The sequence below is a fragment of the Phasianus colchicus genome, chromosome 4 (genome assembly GCF_987193195.1).
Source record: "Phasianus colchicus chromosome 4, bPhaCol1.hap1.1, whole genome shotgun sequence".
NCBI classification, from domain to species: domain Eukaryota; kingdom Metazoa; phylum Chordata; class Aves; order Galliformes; family Phasianidae; genus Phasianus; species Phasianus colchicus.
The window spans coordinates 69650516-69674093 of record NC_143439.1 but is presented as its reverse complement, the minus strand read 5'-3'; the positions used below and the strand labels follow the sequence as shown (position 1 = coordinate 69674093).

General features: G+C 46.2%; 1 protein-coding gene across 6 annotated transcripts in view; it reads left to right on the top strand.

The window, feature by feature from the left end:
* Positions 1 to 23578, top strand: part of SMOX (spermine oxidase) — a 100596-nt gene that overhangs the window by 39907 nt on the left and 37111 nt on the right. Inside the window, exon 1 of one of the 6 annotated variants that reach the window (XM_090139888.1) lies at positions 14605 to 14801. The exons of 3 other annotated variants lie outside the window; for them this stretch is intronic. The gene's annotated coding sequence lies outside the window, so the exon portion shown is untranslated. Of the gene's footprint in view, positions 1 to 14604; positions 14802 to 23578 lie in introns of those variants that run through there. 2 more of the 6 variants (XM_090139886.1, XM_031588175.2) reach the window with 2 other exon arrangements.

Below are 23578 nucleotides of genomic sequence, written 5' to 3'. Positions count from 1 at the left end.
CTCTGCTTTGGAGCCTAAGTGAGATCTGACCTCTTTGTATGGTGGGGACATCAGCATGAGTTTACCTGAGTTGGGCCAGGGTTGCAAAACTGCTGACTCATCACAATTTTGACTGAACCAAGGTGGACCTGAAGGGCAGCTAAGCTTTACAAGATGGTCATTGCTTTTTGTTTTCTGTCAGACAACTGAGAATGGTTTGTTTCCATCTCTCAGCTGTATCCTCAGTGGGCTCTGCCAAGGCAGATAGTGCTATTTGGCCTTCTGTGGTCACTTGCATTTTTATCAGAAGCTTGATAAACATCTTTGGGCAAAAGGACATAACCTTGTTTTGTTTTATGGTACCTGCCAGGAAGAGCCTTCTGGAGGCAGCTCTGTGCTACGTGACTGCTCTCTTGCATGGAATAGATGAGTCCATCAAGCTGTGCATTCTGTTCATGTGCAGACCATCTCTAAGAGCAGTCAGCCAAAATCAGTCCAAAAATGAGGCTTTCCCTCCTGACCTTTCCAGTTTTTCCCTGAACCTTTGTGCTTATGCTGTTTTGATCTGATTCCTGACCACTCCTATTACAGAAAGGCTTCAGCAATGGGTAAATATGAACATAAATGTCGGTTGAAAAGCTGCATTGTTCTGGGTAATATTTTGTACTTAGGTACAAAGATTTTCCATTGGGATCACTTTCATAGAATCATAGAACTGTTTGAGTTGGAAGAGACCCTTAAAGGTCATCTTGTTCAACTCCTCTGCAGTGAACAGGGACACCTACAGCTCCATCAGGTGCTCAGAGCCCCGTTCATCTTAGAAGGATGGGATGGATCATACCCTAGATGGACAAGTCTCCTTCATATGCTGAAGGAGCCTAGGGACAAGCTTTACTTTAGTGCTGTGTGGAGAATGTTGTTCTTGCAGGGTGTATTTCAGCTGCAGCTGGCTTGATTTGGTCTGAGTTTGTCCTTAAAGAGATGAAGAGGGAGGAAGAGGGCTTTTCTCTTTCTCACTCCTGGGATTACCGCCTGTGCCTCCAGTTCCATCTCCAGCTGCTGAACTCAAACATCAGCCAAAGGTCACAGCCTCAGTCCTCAAATGCTTCAAAGGAGGAAGTGCTGTACATTCTGAAACTGTCTTCTTGTCAACAACAAAGCAGGACGAGCACTGCGGCTGGTGGTTCAATAGCCTGACCTTGAGTAACATGGGCTCACCAGCATTAGCTGAAAGGAACCGGCTGCATCTCCACTTCATGTGGTGGTAGGGCAAGTAATGGTTCGTAGGTTCCCTTCAGAGTGCCCCCTGTGTGCATGGCCAGGACATCCCATCTCCTAGCTGCCCTGCTAGGACGCTGTGACTAAAAGCATCCAAGCCTTGTGCTAGAAGTTGTTGCTAGAGACAGTATGCATGGTTTCATCCAGCACCATCCCAGCATGTCTTGCACCATCTGCCATGACCATATGCCTGCAGTTTTGTCCAAGAGCACTTAACACATACCCTGAGCACCACACTACTGGGCCTTGACACAGTCTTTACAGCAGAAAGAATAATACAGTTTTGTGCACAAAGGCAATAGGGGACCCTTAGGAGACTCACAGCAATCACTGGAGTGGGTATGGTTCCAGTCTGTTCCAGGTGTACAATATTTCTAAGTGGTGTAGATGTAGATTTAGCTTGGAAACCACAAATTGCTTGATGAAGAGGGTGGCTGTGGCAGTAGGGAGATAGTTCAAGTTAATTAGATCATTTGTAGCTTGCTCAAAGGGCGTGAAGGGTTCGTTTGACCTTTTGTGATGAAAAGTCTGAAGCCTCATTTTACAGAATAAAAACCAAAGGTCTAAGCCCTTGCAAAAGCATTTTAGCTTAGTGAATGGACTGGCCATATGGGTAGTTGACCTGCAAGTCTCTCATCTGCAGTGAGAAGCTGAAACAGGATAATTGACTATCATGGCTTGGTTTTGTTTGGGGGTTTCTGTGTGTTGCCTTGCAGCAGGAGCAGTGAATGGGATTTCCCAGCAGGAGAATGGGAAATGCCCCTGCCTCCCTCTCCTGGGAGCAGCCCCAGCCACCATGGCTTTTTGATTTGCAGATGGATAGAGAATGTGTATGTGGATATAAAAGCTCGTCAGGAGTCTCCTGGAGGATGAAATGAAACCGAAATCTTACATGAAAGGGCCTGAGGATCTTGGTGGACAGCAAATAGTTCACTGCCCTGCAGTATGCTCTGGTCAAGGGGCTTAGACCAGAGACCTTGAACCTAAAGAGTTCAGTGATTCTAAGATATGTGAATATATCTGTATATTGATAGTATATGCTGATAGACAAGTCAGGGGTGATTAGTGTGTGATCTGAGATGCTTCCTGGAGTTATCCATAACACCACTATAGTGTTCCCTCATCCAATAGTGAATGTGGGGTGTGAGGGAGTGAGTAACTCCTAGTTCTGGTTTCTGATACAGCATCCTAAAGATAGGAGTGAATTTCTCTTCCCATCTCACTTCTCCCTTAATGCTTCTTTATACAACATAGAAAAGCATGGCTGACAGATGAGTTTAATGGGTTCTGGGCAATACAGTCAACAGTAGAAATTCATGGGTAATTGTACATTTCATTTGTGTACTCGCTGACTACAGACACATGTATTTTCCTTTCTAAATAGAAATCTCCTAACATTTTTATCAGAAGCCATGCCAAACCCAACTGCTTTCAGACTCAGGGTGGACCCCAGAACTCATCAGTGCTGATTGAAACTCGTATGATGTCTGCCAAATTTTAAAGCTGATGAGAACTGTGCTGCTCTCAGATGATGGCTTCAGGGATATTTAGGGATAAAAGAAGGAGTAATGACCTCAGCGATCCAACTAGAATTAGAGCTTCCTATGTCATTCAGTTTGATGGCTCTATGGGCTGCCTGAATGACAGGGCAGTAAAGTTCCCCAAAACTCAGTTTACCCCAGTATTTGACCAGGAGTTATTAGAGATGAATTTGTAGAAGCCTTGAGTTCCTCTGTCTGGATAAGCTGGATTATCTGGGGTCCTGACTGCAAATCTGGCTTCCTGGAAGTCTGAACTTCTAGAGAGGATTTGTAAGGATTTGTAAGGAGCTCATCACCACCTTCACTTGAACTGGCAGTCAGATTCCCTATGGAAATTTGTCTTGTCATCTCCCTGCTTGTGCTCCATCAGAGAGGTTCACTGCACGAAATGTGTTTTCTGTGAAATGTTCAGTGTTTCGTGATTCTGCACATCCTGATGGAAAAAATGTTTATCTGGAAAATTCCCAAACAGCCTGATTGGGCTTAAGTGGTGTGAAGCAGACCTGAGAGTGAGGTAATGTTGAGAAACACAACTGTGTCATGCCATCCAACCCGTCTCTGGGGTGTAACCTCACCCCAGACCTGCCTAACCTGTTGCTCTTGGCTAAAGGCTCTGGCTTTCTGCCCTGCTCTGTAATGAGGAGCCTTATTTCCAAGGCTGCCCACCATAGGGATAGCTTTATCTTGCTCTCTTAAGGAAACACAGCTCCTGTAAGCACACTTCATACATTTGGATGAGAGGACTGGCTTCATCCATATCCTCCTCTTCTTCAACATTGAAGCATTTAACCACTTTCCAACAGATTTCATGGTAGAAGAGTCATAGGAAAAAAGCTTTCTCATGTTGGCAGCCAGCTGGTACCAAAGTCTGACCACAAGGTTCAAATCTACATGAAGTCATCGAGTATTATTAAGTCCAATGCATATTGTATGATTTGTACTTGCTCCCCTACTTTCTGTCCTTGTAGGGTAAGTCTGAGGTGGTCAGGGAATCACAGAATCATAGAATGGCTTGGGTAGGAAGGGGCCTCAAGGATCATCAGGCTCCAATCTCCCTGCCACAGGCAGGGCTGTCAACCTCCATATTTAATACTAGAATAGGGAAAGTCTATGGTCTCCATCCTCAGATAGAAGGAGGATGCTTCAGGGTTGTCAGCATGCCATATGATGTCCTTAGCAGCTGTGATTTACAGTGGTTTCCTTCTCTTCATCCTGTGAATGCTGCTCAGTGGAGCAGAGACTTGGTGACAGCTGCCCAGGAAGCTGCCCTTCAGGTCTTGCTCCCAAACCCTCAGTGGTTCTGCAGCATTACAAAATGAGTTGTTCATATTTCATGTCAGTGAAGCACTCCTGGCTTAGCTGGCCAGAAGCACCTGCTGGGCAAACAAACATCCCTGCTGGAAAATTCCTGCTGCCTGCACTCCTCCAGGGATTGCAGGGAGGTGCCAGAAGCAGCCAGTGCACACATTTGAAATTCATAAATCAGTCTTCCCTTCTTCTCTTCCTCACACACTTGACATTTAACTGAAAATTTAGGTTTATCTGCTTCTTCAGCATAGAGCACCAAATTGGATGATTGCAAAATTAAAATGAGTTTTGTGTGTGCCTGAAACCTGGATATCTTCTATAATTGTGTAAGTGCAAGGCTGAGCATTAGGAAGGATGCTGAGGATCAGGATGGTCTTGATGTCAAGGTTTGAGCTGACAATGTCCACATCCTAGAAGCACCCCAGGTGGATAAAAGGCATTACATTAGGTCTGTGAGGCTCTGGCACTGCTGCCCAGAGGAGGTATGGATGCCCCATCCCTGGAGGTGCTTGGGGCCAGGTTGCATGGGGCCTTGGGCAGACTGGTCTGTTGGGTAACAACCCTGTCCACAGCAGAGGGATTGGCACTGGGTGGGATTTAAGATCCCTTCCAGCCTAAGTCGTTCTAAGATTCTATCATATCTTACAAGAAAAAAACAAAAAACAAAAAACAAAAACCAAACTTGAATTCTGTCATCCAGACACTGTCCTAGTTGTCAGGTAGCTATGATTACCACCAAACGCAGAATCTTGTGCTGTCTGCAGTTGTCTAAGAGGTCTAAAATAAGCTCCAGGACTCACCTCCCACAAGAATGCCATTATTTTGGGATGGGGTACAAAAAGTGACTCTGCTCTGCTGGGATATGTAGTCTGAACTCTGCAGGAAAAAGTGCTTTTCAGCCTTATACAACAGCTACTGATACCTATGAAGAGTATCCTGGTGCTGCCAAGCCAGCTGTGCACCCACTGCCTTGCAGTGCTGGAGGCAGCAGGCTGACTGAGGGCTTTTCTTTGCTTGTTTTGATTTGTGGTTGCACGTTTGGTGCTGTGCTAGGCAGCACCCTGCCCTCTGACCCAGCTTTTAGCAGACATGACACATCTGCTCTTCACAGTCCTGGTCTTGAATAGGGAGTCCCCTCCCAAACCACTGAAATCTTTGCTTCCTGTTGGGGTCAGAGAGGCTTTCACAACCTCCTGTGTGACGGCAGTGGACGTGGGGAGAGGTGATGATGTCTGTGGCTGCTGCAGCAAGCACACGTCAGGGTGCTGTGCATCCTTTCCAAGAATGCATTTATGGTGCAGAGCTGATAGGGAAGCCACAGGCGAGCTGGGTGAAGTCTGGATGGTGCTGGGGCTGTTTGAGGGTGAGTGAGTTGTTCTAACGTGGGTCATCTCAGCCTTCTTGCTCCCTTATGGCCATGCAGGTTCCCAAACCTGGCACCCAGCAAGAGGCAAAGGGGACAGCAGGATTAATCACAGAACATAGAATGGCCTGGGTTGGAAAGGACCTTTAAGATAATCTAGTTTCAACCCCCTTGCTGTGGGCAGGGTTGCCAACCCTAGACCATGAACCTCATCCAACATTAATTCAAATTTTAACTTAATTCCAGAGTTAATTCAACTCACCATGGCTGCTGGAATCAAGCCCTTAGCCTGAGCAGGTACCAAAAACTCACATGTGCACAATGAGAGCCAGGCAAGACATAGCTCAAACACGTCTCCACGCTCTCCAGTGAAGCCTGGAGCTACTCTGTCATGACTCAGTAATGTGTGGGATTTACTAAAAAATTAGCACGTGTTTCTTATTCCCTACATGAAGCCAGGAGAGGGTTTGGTGCTGGCATGGTGTGCCAGCATCCAGCCACCAAGCTTGTCAAGCTTTCATTCCAGCTGCCCCACTCCACGAGCATCCCAAAGGAAGAAACTCTACAGCTTCCAAGCACACAAAGCCAAGAGGACCTTCTCAGAGTCCCTCCAGCCTCACAACTATTAGCCAGATATTATTTTCTTTCTAATGGAAAAAACATACCATGCAGGCAAGGGATCTGAGCAAGGATAAATCACATCATCGTAACTATATGCCGCGAAGTGCTCTTGCTATTACAAATAAAGGTCAAATGCAAGACACTTCCTGCTACTTTTGCTGACACGTGGCTACCATTTAATGATTCATAATCTCTACACACAGCTTGGCAAACGGAGGGGATTTTTTTTACAGGCGCTGTTTTCCACTTGTGCAAGCACAACAAAGGACTTAAAGGGCCCTGCTCCCATCTGTGAGCTGTGTGTTTCTACAGGAGGGAACTCGGGCACAAGGGGCTGTAGTCTGCAAAATGGAAAAGGTTGGAGCTATGAAATCTTTTTGGATTTTTAAAATGCTTTGCTTCTGTGTATTGCATTGCCCTGTGAAATGTTAATAGGGCTGAGTGGCAGAGGGGGGAAAGAAGATGATAGGAAATAAGAAAATTTGATGGTGTTTGTATAGGGTTGTGGTGGGTTGTGGACTGTTGGGCTACAGGCTGGGCTTTCATTAAGAGGTGGGCTCTAATGAGATTAATTGCTCTATCTGGGTGGAAAAGGAAAAAAAATGTGCATGAACTAAGAGCCTTCCTGTGTGAGGTCTGTGGTTTGCTCAAGGCCCCGGCAGCAGGAATCTCACAGTGGCCTTTAAGTACAGTGGCAGTTGTAAGAGATGAAAAAGACCCTTTATTTTTCGGCTCCATGTACTTAGAACCATAGAATCATACAGGTTGGAAAGATGCTCTGAGAGCCCCAAGCCCAATCCCAACCCACCCCACCATGCTCACTAACCACATCCCCAGTGCCACATCCCCATGGTTCTGGAGCACCTCCAGGGATGATGACTCCACCACCTCCCTGGCAGCCTGTTCCAATGCATCACCATTCTTTAAGAGAAGAACTTTTTCCTAATATCCAACCTGACCATCAACTAGTCATTCTTATCTTCAAAGATTTATGCTTAAATTGAGTGGGATCACAATTATTCCATTTGAAACAATTTTTTTCTCCTTCTCTGGAAAGTAAGATTCAGACAGACATGGAACATCAAGCCATCGAGAGCTGCTGGTTATTTGGGTATTTGACCTGAATGCAGAAAAGAGGAACGAGTTCCAGAATGCACTTTTACCATTTCTGCATTAGAAATCTATCTCATCTTTCATTTCATTTTTTCAAAGTGACCTGATAAGAGAAGTTTCCAACTGGAAATCGGCTGGGACAGATGACCTGAATGTGTGTCCATGAGCAAGTAATTCCATGAAGGCTCATTATTCACCTTTGATATTTGGCCCACATAATTTCCTTTTGGTAACCTTGTTTTTTTTCTCTCTTACGGTCATGGAAAGCTCAGGGTAGTGGTTTGAATTCTACAGTGACTATGAGTGAATTCATCGCTTGGTTGGATGGTAAATTCAGCCCAGCTAGATGTGTGGTGGGAGTCAGACAGCAGCTAAATGGAATGGAAGAGAAAAAGCTGCCTTGGGAAGGGAGACATGGGGAGCGAGCACCCAAGAGGGACAGACACCTGCTGTCTGTGGTTGTATTGCCTATCTCTTGTTGCCTATGTCGTTTATTAAGGCTGTTTTAGGAGAGGAAAGGCAATGAATCACAGATGCTGAGCTGGGCTGAGTCACTTGCATGGACAGAGACCTTTTCATTGAAAATGTTCCTTGGTAAACTGAAAAAAAAACCCAACTCCAAACAACTCAGAAATTCCATTAAAAAAATCCAAGTCTCTTTTGGTATCCTTTTAGAGATGAAAGCATTGCCCTGTAGTGCTTTGCTCAGCTGTACATCACTTCTCCTGAGGATTTTGTCACAGTGGTGTCTGGGTGCAGCATGACCTGAGGTTTCCAGTTGGCAGAACAAAGGCCCATGGTCATGTTTGTTGGCTGTTTGTTCAGTGTCCTGGTAAAAGGACATTGGGCACCTGGAAAATCTGGCACGCTGAACTTGTATTTCACTATCTTGTTATTCTTTTTTTCTTCTTTATTTAATTTTAAGCCAAAAGCAAACTGGGGGGAGATGAGTGAAAGCAGAATGCAGTTTTAGATGCTGAGGGAGTATACCAGGGAGGTTAGAAAATCCTAAGTGCCAGGGATGGGGTGTCACAGCACATACAAAAGCTGGGTGCCAGCGATGACACTGGTGGGATGCGGAAAGCCAAAGGAGATGAGTCCACATGCAATGGGTGGCTGAGCTGTAAATTCCTTGCTGAAGATTACTGCGGGTATTGGGAGGTTCAAGAGGTCAATGGGCAAATGATTGGAAGAGAGATTTGCTGAGATTTCGTGGATGAAGTCCAGCAGACCCACAGCTGGGAACGAGGACCTGTTTCCAAATCTAATTTAGGGGCCAGATTCCTTCTGGTGCAGCTCATCACCTCCGCATGTCTTTCTGCAGGTGCTGACACCATCCTCCTTCCCCACCCCATGCACACACATTGTGTCCTTTAGGTATTATATCCCAGAGCTTTGAATGTCACAGCAGGCTGTCTGTGTTTAACACAAGAAACATTTGTGCCTGCTATTGAGGAGAAATAAGTTGCTTGTGTTTCCCTGGGAACCAACCTGTCAGTCGAGCTTGCTTGACTCCCCTGTTATTAAAATAAAATGTGAAAGAGTAAATGGCTATGCTGCAAATCGTGGATGGGTAAAATGCAATCTGGATGTATTTTTTTATCCCATTGTGAAAAGAAGGAGCTAAACTGGAGTGCTTATCCAGATGATTTAGGTGCATCATTGTTCCTTCAGACCACTTTTGAGGCTAGAAATGCTGTGTCTTCATGCACAGACCCTGGAGGCTCTCTGTACAGCAGCCCTTGTCTCTGCAGCTGTTGCTTCATGTCTGCATGCAGGTGCAGGTTGTACACTTGTGTTCCCCAGGCCCTTCATCACTAGTTCCTTCTGCATCCTATGGGTGTACGCAGGCTGTATTGCTTCTCTGTTCTGCTCTGCATCTATTTCTTCAGAGCATTTCTCTTTGCCCCAGGAGGAAAACCTTTACTCCTGATGTTGCACAAGTGATGTGAAGGCTTATCATCGAGATCTAAAAGCTGCGGGTTATCTGCAGGGCAAGCTATTTTTAGGAAGCACAGTACCAGGCTGGCCCATTGCACTTGGCAGCATAGATGTGCAGCAGACAAAGCCCTCTCTGTCCCAGCGCCCTGTGACCTCGATGTGGCCAGGAGCCGAGGCAGGCACAGGCAGACAGCGCAGCACTGCGGAACAACGGGGCCCTTTTGCTCAGAGAAAGCCACCGTGGGCTGGCATCTGAAGGCACCACGGGGCCCAGAACGGAATGCAAAAGGAGAGGTGGGGATGGAAACGGTGATGAGGGCAGCAGGACTCTGCAGGCTGTTGGCTGGTGTTGGCAGATATCTACCTTTATGAGGGAACATCCAAACAGATACAACAGCCAAAAAATGGAGTCCTGCTGCCTCCTGCTCAAAGCTAAGAAGCAAAACTCTGACTTCTAGGACTAGTTTGCTTCCCTTCCCCCCCCGTTCTCATTGCAGTTGCTGTTGCTTGCGCTTCCCTCTGTTACCTGCTATGCGATGCTCTCAAGGAGGTGCTGCATTGCTATCATCAGCAAAACCTTTCCCCTCCCTGATTTCTACACTCAATCCCATTCCTTGACAGATTTTCCCAGTCTGACAGATTTTCATTTCCTAGACTCTTCGTGTTCAGAATAGCTTGAGGGGTTTCAAATTTCATACCAACTATGCTGTCCTGATGACAAAGTGGAGTAGAGATTCTGCTACTGCTTTCACATGAAGGCACGGTGATGAACCTGATGGAGCTGTAGTTGTCCCTGTTCACTGCAGCAGAGTTGCACCTTTAAGGGTTTCTTCCAACTCAATGAATCTATGACTCCACAAAGAGTGCAAGAAGGATGTAGTAGAGGAGTACAAAACCAGAAGAGGCTTGGAGAGAAGTCAGCAGTTCAGTGTCTCATCTCAGCAGGTGTATCCTTCCAAGAATTAGTGTAGAAAAGTGTTCAAGCCAGCAGCTTTCACAGAATCATAGAATCATAGAATAATTTGGGTTAGAAGGGACCTTTATTCAGTTCCAACCTCCCCATCACAGGTGTTTCATGTTATTAGAAGTTGCTGCTCGAGCTGTATCATTCTGGAAATCATCATCCTATAAGGGAATAAAGAATTCCAGGAGTTATTTTCTTACCAGGGCTTGTTTTGTTTCTCACTGTGAAGGTGAGATGCATGGCTACTCTCTGTCCACTTCGTTTGTCAGAATATGGTCATACTTGTGATGGATCTCCCTGTCACCTAGACAGCTTGTCAAATGATGGCTGAATAGCAAACATCATAAATATTCATTCCTATGAATTACTGTAGCTGTGCTGGAATGACTGAAAGGTCACAAGGCTTTTTAGCAAAGGGAAGCAGCTTTTGAAACTGACTGTAGCCTGAATATACTCTCAAAGGGAAGCAGCAGGGTTTTCAGATCCCCTTTGTAGTCTCGGTAAAACCTTTTATTGACTTATTATCAAGGGCTTGTGAGAAGCAGGGGAAACACAGTCACAAGAACTGATACTGTTTGATCTTTGCTCTTCCCCATTGTGTTTTATCATCAGTATTTTTTCTTCAGATAAGACTTCTAGCGGGATTTTGTATTTACTTTCAAATGTTTCTCTCTCCTGTACTGGATGTGGTTTTGCTTTTTCTCCTGGGAATATATGTTTTTTGTTTGATTATTCCACTGTCCCTGAAATGGGTGAATGAATCATGGAAATTCCATAGCATGTATTCATGGAAAGATAATAAAGCAGTATATCTGAGCCCTATCAGTATGTTTGCTTTGCCTACTGGAACAGGTAGAGTGGATTAGTGTCTCTCTAATAAACAAACCATGGAGAGGATGGAAAAGTCAGATAGACTGTTTAGAATCATAATGTAATTGTTTAACACAGGCATTTCCAAACTGTAATTCATGTATTACTGGAAGAACACAAACTGCTCTGCCATTGCGTGTTGCCCAATCCAGAGCAGTGAGCCTTGGAGCCAAAAGCAGCAGCCAGCTGCCCTTCTGATAATGATTCCTGGATAAGAAAATCAGAAAAGCCGTGTTCTATGCTACATATATTTACTTTTGAGTTATATTTAAATCTGAGAGAGTCCTGCAGGATGTCAGTGTACAAGTGGATCCCTGAAGGCACGAGCAGATGCCTAACTGTTGGCTTGTAACGGAGTCATTCTCTTAAAATCTACACTGAATCTCACAGCAAACATGGGCAGTCTGTCAAGTACATAGAATAGAATCATAGAACCATAGAATGGCATCAGTTGGAAGGGACCTCAAGGGTCATCAAGCTCCAATCTCCCTGCTGAAGGCAAGGCCACCAACCTCCATATTTAATACTAGACTAGGCTGCCCAGGGCCCCATCCACAAGCTTTGAACACCTCCTGGGATGGGGCATCCACAACCTCTTTGGCCAGCTGTTCAAGCACCTCATCACTCCCATGCATCATGTCCTGTGGTTTGTACCACAGATAGCTCTTTGCTTGACAGAACAAAAATCAATCCAATAGACCCCCTTGACAAGACTTGAAGCACCACCAAACCCAGAAGTACAGATTAATATAGTGCACAGGTATCTCTCCATGTCCCTCTTGTCCATAGTGATTAGAATGAGAGGTAATGGCATTAAGTCATCCCTTAAGTTGTACATGAGGAAGGATAAGAGATTGGGCTATTTCCATCTATAGCTGGGAGGCCTTGCTGTAGTGCAAAAAACAACCACACAGAAAGAGACCTTCCAGGCAACACCTTTTTCCTTCTTTATGTGGATTAGGTCTCTGGCTTGCTGCTCTTGGCAATCTCCTCAGGTGTGTTGCACAAAGAGACATTTCTCCCTGGCATTCTGGTTACACTCTATGGACTTTATTCTTTCACTTTGGATTTCATTCACAAACCTGTGGTTCATGGGTTCTTCCCAGGAAAGATGCTCTTATTGCTTGGAAAGCCAGCTGGCTCACAGACCACCAGCTAAGAGCTAATCTCAGAGACACAAGAAGTGCTTATTTTAGGATTTTATCAGGTTCCATTGGAACTGCTGCTTCACTATGTCACCAACATCAGCTGTACCTGTCAAGTCTTCCTTAATGCACTAAACATTTTAGTTTTACTTTCTCACAGGTAGTTGCATCACAATGTCTTGCAACCAGGGCTTTTGAGCTGGTGGGCTCTGCTGCCAGATTAAAACTGGAAAATGAGCCCAGGGGATCCCAACTGCTCTGAGCTTTCTAGATTTAGCTCAAATCCTTCCAATTGCAGCCAAGAGAACTAACAGCTAGTGCAGTCTTGGAGAATGGTTTTTTATTTGCTATGGAGGAAATAGAAGTGCCATTCAGTAGGAATTGGCTCACCAGCTTTCCCAGCTGCTGGATGACTAGCATCTCTCATGGGTCAGCTTCTCCGTGGGAACAGGGAACACCAGTCTGCTCTGCACTGCGGCTTCTCTTTGGCTATAAAGAGACAAGACCCTGATTAGAGATGGCCCCCCAGGAGCAGGTATTGCTCTATGAGATGCTGAGGAAATCCTGGTTTCCTCTCCATCCCCTCCAGATAGGCACTTGAAGCTGGACCATAAAATTGACCCTATTTCCTCATCATCCTAGACTCCGTCCGGTCCTGTGGGAGAGGCAGCTCTTTCTAGCCAACGTAAATCCACCTCATTGCCAATTCTCTTTCCAGATATAGCCAGTTAAAACAGGGATATGGCTCATTTCCCCGAAATACTTTAATTTGCAAAGCTCTGCTTCCATCTGTAGGAGACACCCTGTGCTGTGCGGCATGCATGAGAGCACTGCTCTTATCCAAAAGCACCCAGACACGGGTATGCTGGCTAGGGGCAATCATTCTCATGGCTTGCAGGCTCTGAAACCACATTCCAAAACATATATAAGCAGTGTGTGGCCATGAACTGCCTGTTGTCCTATACTGGTTGTCAAATGCAACCAAGGTTTCTGCATTGGGGTGCTTAAGGTGCCTTGCAGGGATCAATTCCAGACATGAGAGCAGGGGTAAGAGCAGTCATGAGAATGTGAGGTCTGAAAGAAAAGAGCTCACAACCACTCTATAGAAGAAATGGAAAAAAATCTCTGCTTGAAGCTGGGAAAGCCAAATCCCGTGTTATTCTTGTTTTCTCCAGGTGTTTTGGCTGGCTGAGCAACCTCACCCGAGTGTTGCAGGTGTGAACCTCAGGCAAGCAGCTGAATGCTGTGCTCGGGGGCAAACTGCATCCACAACTGCTTCCATCTTCTGCTCTACCACAAATCCTCATTCTGTGTGTTAGGTATTTCTCACCCATTCTTGGTTACAAACTTTTTTGGGGGAAGGGTTATAATAAAATGTGCTGTTTATAGGGCTGCTGCTTGGAGTTTTACCTCCTGCAGCAGTGGCATGACAGCCATCAAACTGAGAGGCAGGAAAGCCCCATCACCACGGTGAGCTGTGTTACAGGGCTCTCCTGGCTCGTTAAACCCTAATGAGGTTTTTGCTTTCCCCTTCCTTTGGGAGATGTCTGTACTGTGAAGGTTTGTGCCCTGAGGGGAGTGTTTGAATGTATATCCTACAGCAGGCTGGATTCTGTTTCTGAGAGGCACTGTGGGTTAGTGCTGTGTTTCCCAGAGCAGTTCTTTACCCAGATCTGTCCTAAAGAAGTAGGCAAGGATTTATTAAACCCAGGGCTTTGACTTTTCAAAGCACTTTGCAGCACAGGGCTGGCTGTAGGCTGCAATGAGTTTGAGACGGATGTGAATTTCCTTGGCCTGTGCAAGTTGCTGGATGGGAAATCACATAGATCATGTTTGCAAGTAGGGACAACACTGTAGGTATGGTGTGTTTGTTTCCAGGCTCAGTTCTGTATTTTGAGCATCAGAAAGCTGCAGAAGTGAGTTTTCTCTGAGCTTTGGTTGGAGCATCGTGGTAAGAATTAGAACCATGGATAGGAAAGTGTCCAAAGTGTTTCAGGTCTCCATTCTGAGTTGCTTGTTGTGCAGGAATGAGATAGAAAGGGCTACCCAGGTGGAAGTATGACCCTTTGGAGGATGATAATGGGGGATAACTGGGGAGATAGGAGGAAAGCCATAGCTTCCAGATTGGCAGGAGGGACTGGAGCAGGTCGCCCAGAGAGTGGCAGTGGATGCTGCATCCCTGCAGACACCCAAAGTCAGGCAGAACGGGTCTATGAGCACCTGATGGAGCTGCGGGTGTCCCTGTTCAGTGCAGGATGTATCCACGGAGGTGTTGAAGAACCATGGGGACGTGGCACTGAGGGACGCGGTCAGCGGGCAGGGTGGGATGGGTTGGGTGATCTTATGGCTCTTTTCCAACCTTTACGATTAGTGCGATAAGCTGGGGTGACATCCAGCACCGGGTGATGGAGGACGAGGACGCTTCACCCCAGCTCCCCTCGGGCCCCTCAGGGCGGGCGGCGCTGAGGAGGCGGAGGAGGAGGAGGAGCGGGGGGGGATCCTCGAGGCGGAGCCGGGGCGGGCCGAAGGGGAGGCGGCTGTAAACAGGCCGGCGCTGGTTCTCTCCTCGCACTGCCAGGAGCCGCCGCCGCAGCCGGGCCGGGAGCAGCGAGACGCGGGGAGCGAGGCGAAGCGGGCGGGCGGCGAGAGCCCCGTCCCCTCCGGCACCGCAGAGAGAGGTACCGCTCCCGCCGGGCTGCGGCTCCGCGCTGCTCCCGCTTCTCTCGGAGGCTTGGAGAAGGGGCCCTTCCTAAAGTCCTGAGGTGGATCGGCCACCTGCGGGCCTCCGGGGACGGAGGGAGAGAGCCGCTGCTCGGCGCTGAGGTGGCAGCGAGGGGTGTGAGGGCAGCCGCCTCGCTCCGTTGCCTCCTCCGCGCTGCTGCCGCGGGGCGGCTGCGGGCGTGCGAGGCTCGGGCTGAGGTGCAGCATCCCCTCGGGGAAGGGTTCACGTGTTTCTTGGTGGTTTTTATTATCCCGTCCTGCTGTGTCGATGTCGGTGCTGTCACAGCTCTTGGCTGCGCCTTGGGACCTTGCGGTCGCATCCGTTGGACTCCTCGGAGTCGCTCCGTTGTTTCCATCGTCGGTTCGGGCATCGCAGGTTGTGAGGTAGCAAACCTCCAAGCCAGGCTTCTGGGCGATCTTAATCTCGGCTGTCTGAGCAGCCCTAAAAACCCTTTCCTTGCTCTGCAGGCGTGCGGTCTCCGATCCAGCTTAAAGTCCAACATAAAGGCAGGGCTGAGCCAGCTGTAATTGCCCTGATATATGAGATGCACATGTAGGCTTTACATAAAAGTGAAACCATATGTATCAGCTCCACGTCCACTCTGCTACCCTGCGCGCAGCCATACCCTGTCCTCAGCTCACCCCGCTGATCCACTTTTCCCTCAGCCTGTCGGACACGGTGCTCATTCCCAGACTTACCGGACGGGTTTAGTAAAGGATGTGAACTCAGCTCACCAATACTGTTCTGCCTTGTGTAAGAATGTTTTCAGCCTTCTACAGATGTTGTTCTATTGACTCAGCGATAACGCCGTGCTCTCCTGGGTTCTTTTCCCTTTTCGGATTGTTGGCTGAATGATTTAGCTAATCTTTCGCTGTGGGACAGATGTACGGTGTTTTTTTGTGAGTGGCAAAGTCCGTAGCTTCAGCTGGTGTTGCCTCTTACAGGCAGAACTGATTTCCCTTGTCCCCTCGCTCTGCCCTTTGTGGAGTGGGGAACTGGGCTGGGAAATGCACAGATGAGTATTGGCAAAATGATTCTTTGTTCTGACTCAGTTCCTGGATTGTAGCAGAGCTACTCCAATGTTTACGTGGGCATCTTTGGGCTTGGAGGAGCAACTCGCTGGTATTTCGGCCAAATTATATGTGTGGAAATAGCCTGGAGATCTGTCACTTTAAGTCCTGAAAATGCTGGCTGATTTTGGGTGCTGCTGTCATTTATAGTTCTTCCCATTGGGCTCAGCAGAGCTGCTGCTCTCGAGCTGTACTGTTTTGTGCAATTGCTTTCCATGAACATTCAGCGTGTGTCCTGGGAGCCCATGTCCTGCTCTCTTCTGCAATCCTGGATAACCCTCTGTAGTTTTCACTTGAAAGGCCCTACTTTTCCCCTCAGAAATATCTGTGGTGTCTATTCCACCAGACTGCATCAATTAATTGGAACTGGATCATCTTGATCTTTAAGGTCCCTTCCAAACCAAGCCATTCTATGGCTCTATGATTCTAACTGTGCTGTCTTTTAAGCATGTCTCCTGCATGGGGGAGCATCACTCAATTTGATGGGCATGGAGGAGCTCAGGTAGAGGGGAGGTTTAGGTTAGATAGTAAGAGGAAGATTTTCACACAGGGTGGTGAATCACTGGAACAGGTTGCCCAAGGAGGTTGTGGATGCCCCATCCCTGCAGGCATTCAAGGCCAGGCTGGATGTGGCTCTGGGCAGCCTGGTCTGCTGGTTGGTGACCCTGCACATAGCAGGGGGGTTGAAACTAGATGATTGTCATGGTCCTTTTCAACCCAGGCCATTCTATGATTCTACAACAGTGAATGCTTATGGACTCCCTGCAGGACTCTTTGGTCTAAAAGATGTGAGTCCTGCTCTTACACTGATCTCTACCTCAGACAGGTCAGATGATCTGGGTTTTTTGCAGTTCTCCATCTGCAAAAGATACCTCCCTATCTCTACCTCTAAAGAATGGATATTTCTACACTTGATGTTTTTCTGCTGCTTGCTGCAAGGGTAGAGCTGCATATCCTCTAAACCCCAGGGATTGGTTTATATCGCTTTATGTTTATTTTTTTTATTTTTTTTTTTTTGTTACTTTCTTACTACAGAAGAAAAATAATCCCTTCTAATGAAGTCTAACACTCCCTGTCAGTTTCCTGCTGGCCCGAATAAAGGTCTGAGGAGAATGGTGATGCTGACTTCTGAAGTAGGTAGCTTTACTTAGTTTGTGTGATTGGATTATACCAAAAGGAACTAGAAGTTATTTTCTCTGTTCCTTTGACTAATATTAAAGTACAGTATTTCACAACTCTAAATGCTGTCTCCTTCTCTTAGTAACCATAATTAACAGACCAGAAAATGGAAAAAATGTAGAAATACCATTCCCAGTGGCTACAAGCATCAGTTCTCTTTAGAAGTTCATGAAGTCAGGTCTATGGAAGTTAAATAACTGAGATTTTTGCTTCTGCTGATGAGCTAAAAAGTTGTGTCAAAGTGGTAAATAATGAAGAAGTACAAAAATTACCTCTTGGAAATGCGGTGGGTGGGGAACAAACTTGAACTCTTATTTCCTAACAGTGTCTAAACCATCTGGCTTAAGGGTTCTGCCCTGCTCTGGTGCAGGAATGACTGTAGCACAGCAGGGAGTGTGACAGTCACCCATTGTGAGCCATTGGTGTTGCATGGGATGAGCAGTCTGCTCTGATGAATGGCTTTGTAAGAATCTAAGCTCGAGCCCTTATGTGTCTCAGTTGTATTTTAGGGAATCTGTGTGCTTCAACTCCCATTTGTACTCTTTCTGTGAGTCTGGGTACACTGTAATAAAGCCCTTGGGCAGCAGTGTGGTCCAGATGACCAAGATGACCAGAGCCATTCTGTCTTGCACCAGTGGTAGAGCAGCCAGCAGGAGCAGAAGGAGTGATCGTCTCTCTGTAGTGGCACTGGTGAGGTTGCACCTTGAGTGTTGTGTGCTCTGTTTCAGGCTCCTCACTACCAGGCAGATGTTGAGGCCCTGGAGGGTGTCCAGAGAAGGGCAGTGGAGCTGTGAGGAGTCTGGAGCACAAGTTTGATGGGGAGTGGCTGAGGGAACTGGGATGGGTCAGTCTGGAGAAGGCTCAGGAGAGACCTTATTACACTCTACAACCTCCCTGAAAGGAGGGTGAAACAAGGTAGGGATTGGCCTCTTCTCCCAGGTAACAGCAATAGGATGAGAGGTGATGGCTTTAAGTTGTGTCAGGGGAGTTTCAGACTGAATATTAGGAAACATTTCTTCTCAGAAACAGTGGTTGGGCATTGCCCAGGGTTATGGTGGAGTCACTGTCCCTGGAGATGTTCAAGAACTGTGGATATGTGGTGCTGAGGGGCATTGTTATTGGGGATGGGTTGGTGTGGGATGGGGTTGAACTTGGTGATCTTAGAGCTCTTTTCCAACCTTAGCGATTCTGTGGTTCTCTGGAAGTCTAATTTAATGCATGCAATTGTCTTTTCTGAAGTAGGATATCATCGCTGGAGTGATGTGAGATGTGTGCTTCTATGGAATTAATGGCACTGATCAGAGCATGCCTATCACATCACCACAGTGTGTGCATGCATATTGCATCCTTATGGCATGCTGCAGGATGGATGCAGCAGGGAGTGTTGTGTCACTGAGAAAGGCTTGGGTTGCTCTGAAGGTAAGGAGATAAGATACTAGTAGAACCTTAAAGTGGGGGATAACAACATCCCTTGCTTTTCACACTGGAGTTTGGTCCCTGAACTATTTCAGAGCGTGACTGTGCTACCACTTAAAGTTTTCTGCAAGTCTCAGTGAAACAACACTCCTATTGTTAATGCTCTCAGATAGCTCAAAATTACAGTGTCGGGGAATTTGGTGGGTTTGAGGGAAACAGATTTTGCAGCCCTGGAGTGGTGCTGTACAAAGCTTTGGTTGTTGCATGTTCCATCTTCAGAGCCTGTTTCCACATCATCCTTGGGGACAAGTTTTATCTCACTTCTGAGGAGGTCAGATGGAGAGAGCTGGAGGCCATGGAGGAGATGGGGCAGAACAGAGGTTGCAGTGAGCTGTTCAATGTCCAGGAAGCTGCACTGATGTAAAATAAGGCTCATTTCAGTTTGTGGGGAGTCTTTTGGTTTCGATCACTCACATCTTCTATCCAATAGATCTTTCAAAGGCTGCAAAATCTTTATAGTGGCTTGAGAATTTTCTTAAAAACTGCGAGTTCAAAGGCAGGAACTACCCTGTAAATAAATAATAAAATATTTGCTTTCCTGACCACTGAAGTAGAGAACTAAATAAAGGTAGATCAGCTCTGAACAATAGATGGTTATTTACTCTTTTCTGCGTAGCTCATTATTCTGCATAATGGTGTGTTGGTTTTCTAATTTTTATTTAAAGTGTGCTCTCCAGATTTAGCTGAATGGCATTTAGCAGTGTAGGTTGCTGGCATGCTTGGAATGACTCAGATATTGGATGGAATATGATGATGTTTGCACACTTGGAGGAGGGGAAAGGGGGGAAATAAAAGCTTTGCTTTGGATCATTTCTGTTGTGAAATATCAACTCAAGCTACCTTGTAGTTTAGGTATCCAGAAAATGCCTTGCTATGAGGTAGGCAGTAGTGTTGGCTTATTCCTATGCTGGCTGTTGCATGGGAAAGGAGAGTACTCTTCTCTTTTCTAACACCTCTGTTCAGTTTAATTCCTGTTCCAGTGCAGCTGGGGAAGCTGAATTCACTCAGCTTCTTCTCCAGAAGATCTTGTACAGGTGTAAGATACAACTGCATGCTAACCTCATGTTTCTGTTAGACAAACAGATGTTTATTCTGAAGCTGAATTTAAAATTCTTCTGTCCTGTAAGCATGCATGTTCCAGGATGTAGGTGTAACCTCTTGCTTTGATCTCCAGATTTTATTTTTTGTTTTTTTGAGCAGGACTTTTTTTGGAATCAGTCACAGTTACGATCCCAGCGGATGCTGCCAGGAAGACACGCATCATTAACGTGTCTGGTAACCCTTTGGTTGAACTCCTGAGAGCCACAGACCCTTTCAGAAAGTCTGGGCTGCTGGAAGGAGCCTCCTTTTGCAAGGCAGTGGCTTCAGCAGTGAAACGATGTCAAGATATTTTCACTGTGCTGTCTGTCTGCTTGCTTCCTCTCTTGTGTAAGCTCTCTCCCATCCCATTGGGATGCAGTGTCACAGCTGACATACGACAATTTAAGGCACTGCTGGCTAGTGTAGAGGTTGGTCCTATTCTTGCTTATCTGCTGGTGGCCAAGAGATCCTGATCTGGGAGCCCAATCCCTGTCAGCAGATCGTTACTTATTTTTATAGGGTCGTTTTTCAGTTGGGTTTTATCCCTTGCTCACTCCATGGCTCTCACTGCTGGTGAAAGAGCAGGGCTGTCTTTAATGACAGCGAACTTGGATGAGTTTCCTGACATTGAAAAACTGTGCCCTCATGTGCTGTCACATGTGTGTGCACAAATTGGAGTGGATGTCTTTGCCTCTGATCACTTTTTGTTCTCACTCTCCCTGCTTGCTTCCACAGACAGGCAGAACTGAGAGCTGGCTTTGTGTTTCCAAGGATGAGCTGGAAGAGCCATATAGGGCACATGAGGAATCAAAGGTTCATAAGTCTTGCTGCTGAAGTTGGTTGTTCCAGCTCTAATCCTGAGATAAAGGTTAGAACTCACAGACTTTAAGTTTGCAGTCTGTTGCTTGGGTTGTCTGATCTCATGCAGTTGTGTGTGCCATTACTTAACACTTGCAGAAGCACAGTGCTTCCAGTAGTGTCGTATGCTAAATTAAATGTCCTCTTTATTGTCACAGGGAGCTGACACTATTGCTGCAGTTATACAGTAGCATCTGGTGCCTCTGATAGAGGCACTCTGACAAAAGGCAGTGTGTGACACAATGGGTTTTAGGGTTAAGGAATGGATCATCACTTTTTTGCCTCCTGATTCCTATGAGGTGAGATCTCTATTGCCCTGCAGGGGATCCATAGTAAAGTCAGCTTTGTTCTCAATGGCTGACTGCCAGGGTTAAGCTGGTAGGAAGCACTGAAGGTTGTACAACTTGGGGATGAGATACAAGCTAGGTATTTCTGCATGAAGAATTGGTGCAGGTGGGATTTCCATTGCCAGGCTTACTGTGGACCAGCTGTGCTGGAGAGAAGAGCAGTCTGTAATGCTAAGCAGATGATCTGTAAGGTCTTTTTGTTGTTAGACACACAGGCATTTTGCTCCAAGCTTCTCAAAACATAAAAGGGATCCAGTCCTGAAGATACTTATGCATCAAAGTATTCCAGGGAGGAATGCAAGAATGATCTGAGGAAAAAAAGAGAGCTCTTCTGACTGCAGGGTGGAGTGTGAAGGAAGCAAAGTGATAGGAATAATACAGTCTCACCAAAGGGCCAAAAGGGGCCTTAGCAAGTTGTCTGATCTGACCTTCTGCCCCAGGGCTGGGTCAGATCTATCTAAACTTTCCCAGCAGATGTTTGTCCAGTCCTTAAAAGCCTCTAGTGATGGGCTTTCCCCATCCTTCCTGGGTGATCCTTCAAAGTCTTGTGTTGTTCTTAGCATTAGCAAGATTTTCCTAGTTTCTGACTTGGATTTCTGTTGCTGCAGTTGAAAATTACTGACCTCTTGCCCTTTTGTTATTGTACAAAGGGAGTTAAGTTCCCTCTCTGCAGGCTTTGTGCATAGGCCACAGCTGCAGCTGGGTTGAGTCTGCCTTGGGCTGCAGTGTGCATCTGGCACGATCCTATATGGAGCTGACAGACACGTATGATGCTCATATGGAGACTTTGGGGCATGTTGGATGTGTTTGTTTTCTTTCTGGCAGCTGCACAGATAACATGTTTTGTCATGAAAGGCTTCATGATGGGTTTGTGCCTCTATTCACTGAAAAGAAAAAAAGAAAAAAAAAAAAAAGGCACAGGCTTTTCTAGCTCAAGTGCTGCCTTTTCCACAGGGAAAAGGTCCCCAGGATCTTCACCAGCTATTCCAGACCTGGAGGGGGAAAGTCATTGCTAGCTGCTATCACCAAGGCTTTCCCCATGATGCACTTTGGGCAATGTTACTCCTGATCTGAGCTCCTGCTGTGTTTTATGAGTGACCTTCTGCAGTGGTTACGCTGTGTACCTCTCATTTTGTAGGTACTGTCTCTGTTTCTGTGTAGGATAAGGTTATCCTTGCATCTGCAAAACCCTTCAAGTGTGGCTGTGCAGATCCTTCGGACAGTACTCAAACATAAACTGTGACAGAAAATGCAGTGGGTAAGCATTAGAACATTACTTACTAAGGTAAACTGGTTGACGTATCAGACTGCCTTAAAGCAGTGATCAGACATTTTCCTTGAAAGTGATTGTTGCTTGGTAATTGCAGGGCTAGGAAAATGATTCCAAATGACTGTTGTCTGGCTCCATCACACATCAGAGGGCTGTGTGGCCTTTTTGGGTGAATTTGGCTCTTGCTGCTTACAGGCGGATGGATGTCCACGTTGCATGAAACACCTCAGTTTGCAGCTGTTAGCCTTGCTGTATGCTATGGCTGTATTTATTTTTTTAGGTTTTGTTTTACAGGATACTCGGAGGAAGCCAGCAGTTTCATTTGAACCGTGGCTGAGGGCTTCACTTTCTGGAGTGCTTTTCTTAAGGGGGGGATGGAATAACTTTCCTACGTAGGTTGTTGTAGGCATTTTCAATGCATCTATTAACACCTCTTGCAGCTTTCAGTGGGAGACAGTAGAAAGCCTGTGAGAAAGGTATGTCTGCATACAGAGAGTCTTCACCCTGAGACAACAGAAGACTCAGCTCCACAATGAAGGCTGGTTTGTACAGGTCTGAAATCCTTCCTGGCATCAACTCGTGTTTATTGTGGTAGAAAGAGCAGGTAGGGAGGAGCAGTCTGGGTTTTGTTTGTTTAAACTATTGGTGCGTATCTTTCTTTTTTTTTTTTTTTGAACTCTCCTCAGTTTTCTTGCAGAGCTTTTCTATGATAACACGTATAATGTGAGTCTCCAGTGTCTCATGTTCAGTTTCAAATAGCAGTGACAGCTCTACTGCTTTCTTTCTTTTTTTTCTCCCTTAATTACAGATGAAGGGAACTTCAGTCATGTGGAAAGTATTTTATTGACAGCTTTTGAGTCTAAAGCACTTGTTAACACTGAGCAGGTGTATATAGTGCTGTAGGCTATTATGCAAAATCCTGCGTTCAGCGTTTCTTTGTAATGATTTTGTTAGAATTGCAAAGTATCTTAGGTAGGGTAGGATGTCTGGAGCTCTCGTATCCAACCTGTTGCTCCAAGCAAGTCCAAATGCAAAGGTAAGTTGCCTGTGACCCTCACCTACCCAGTTTTGGTCCATTTCCAGTCAATCATGGCCATTTAGTGTTGTGCTTAATGCTCTCATGGTGGAGTATTCACATATAAGATGTGAATGTGTAGTCAGGATATCCCTTGTTGGAAAACATGCAACTTGTCTCTTGACCTTTTGCTGTGTGTCATAGAATCTCCTCCACCTTCTCTGTAACCCCTGTTAGGTAGTTGAAGATGGAGATCCCTCCTTAGCTCCCATTTCTTTTCCAGTTTAAACAAGCCCATCTCCTTCATGCTCATCTTTTACATTATGTATTCCAGTGACCAGAGCATCATTGAGTTTGTCAGTGCCTTCTTGGGGAATGCAACTGAATGTGACTGTGCTCCAAGTGCCTCTTCCAAAGAGAGGAAATGTGTCCTAAGCT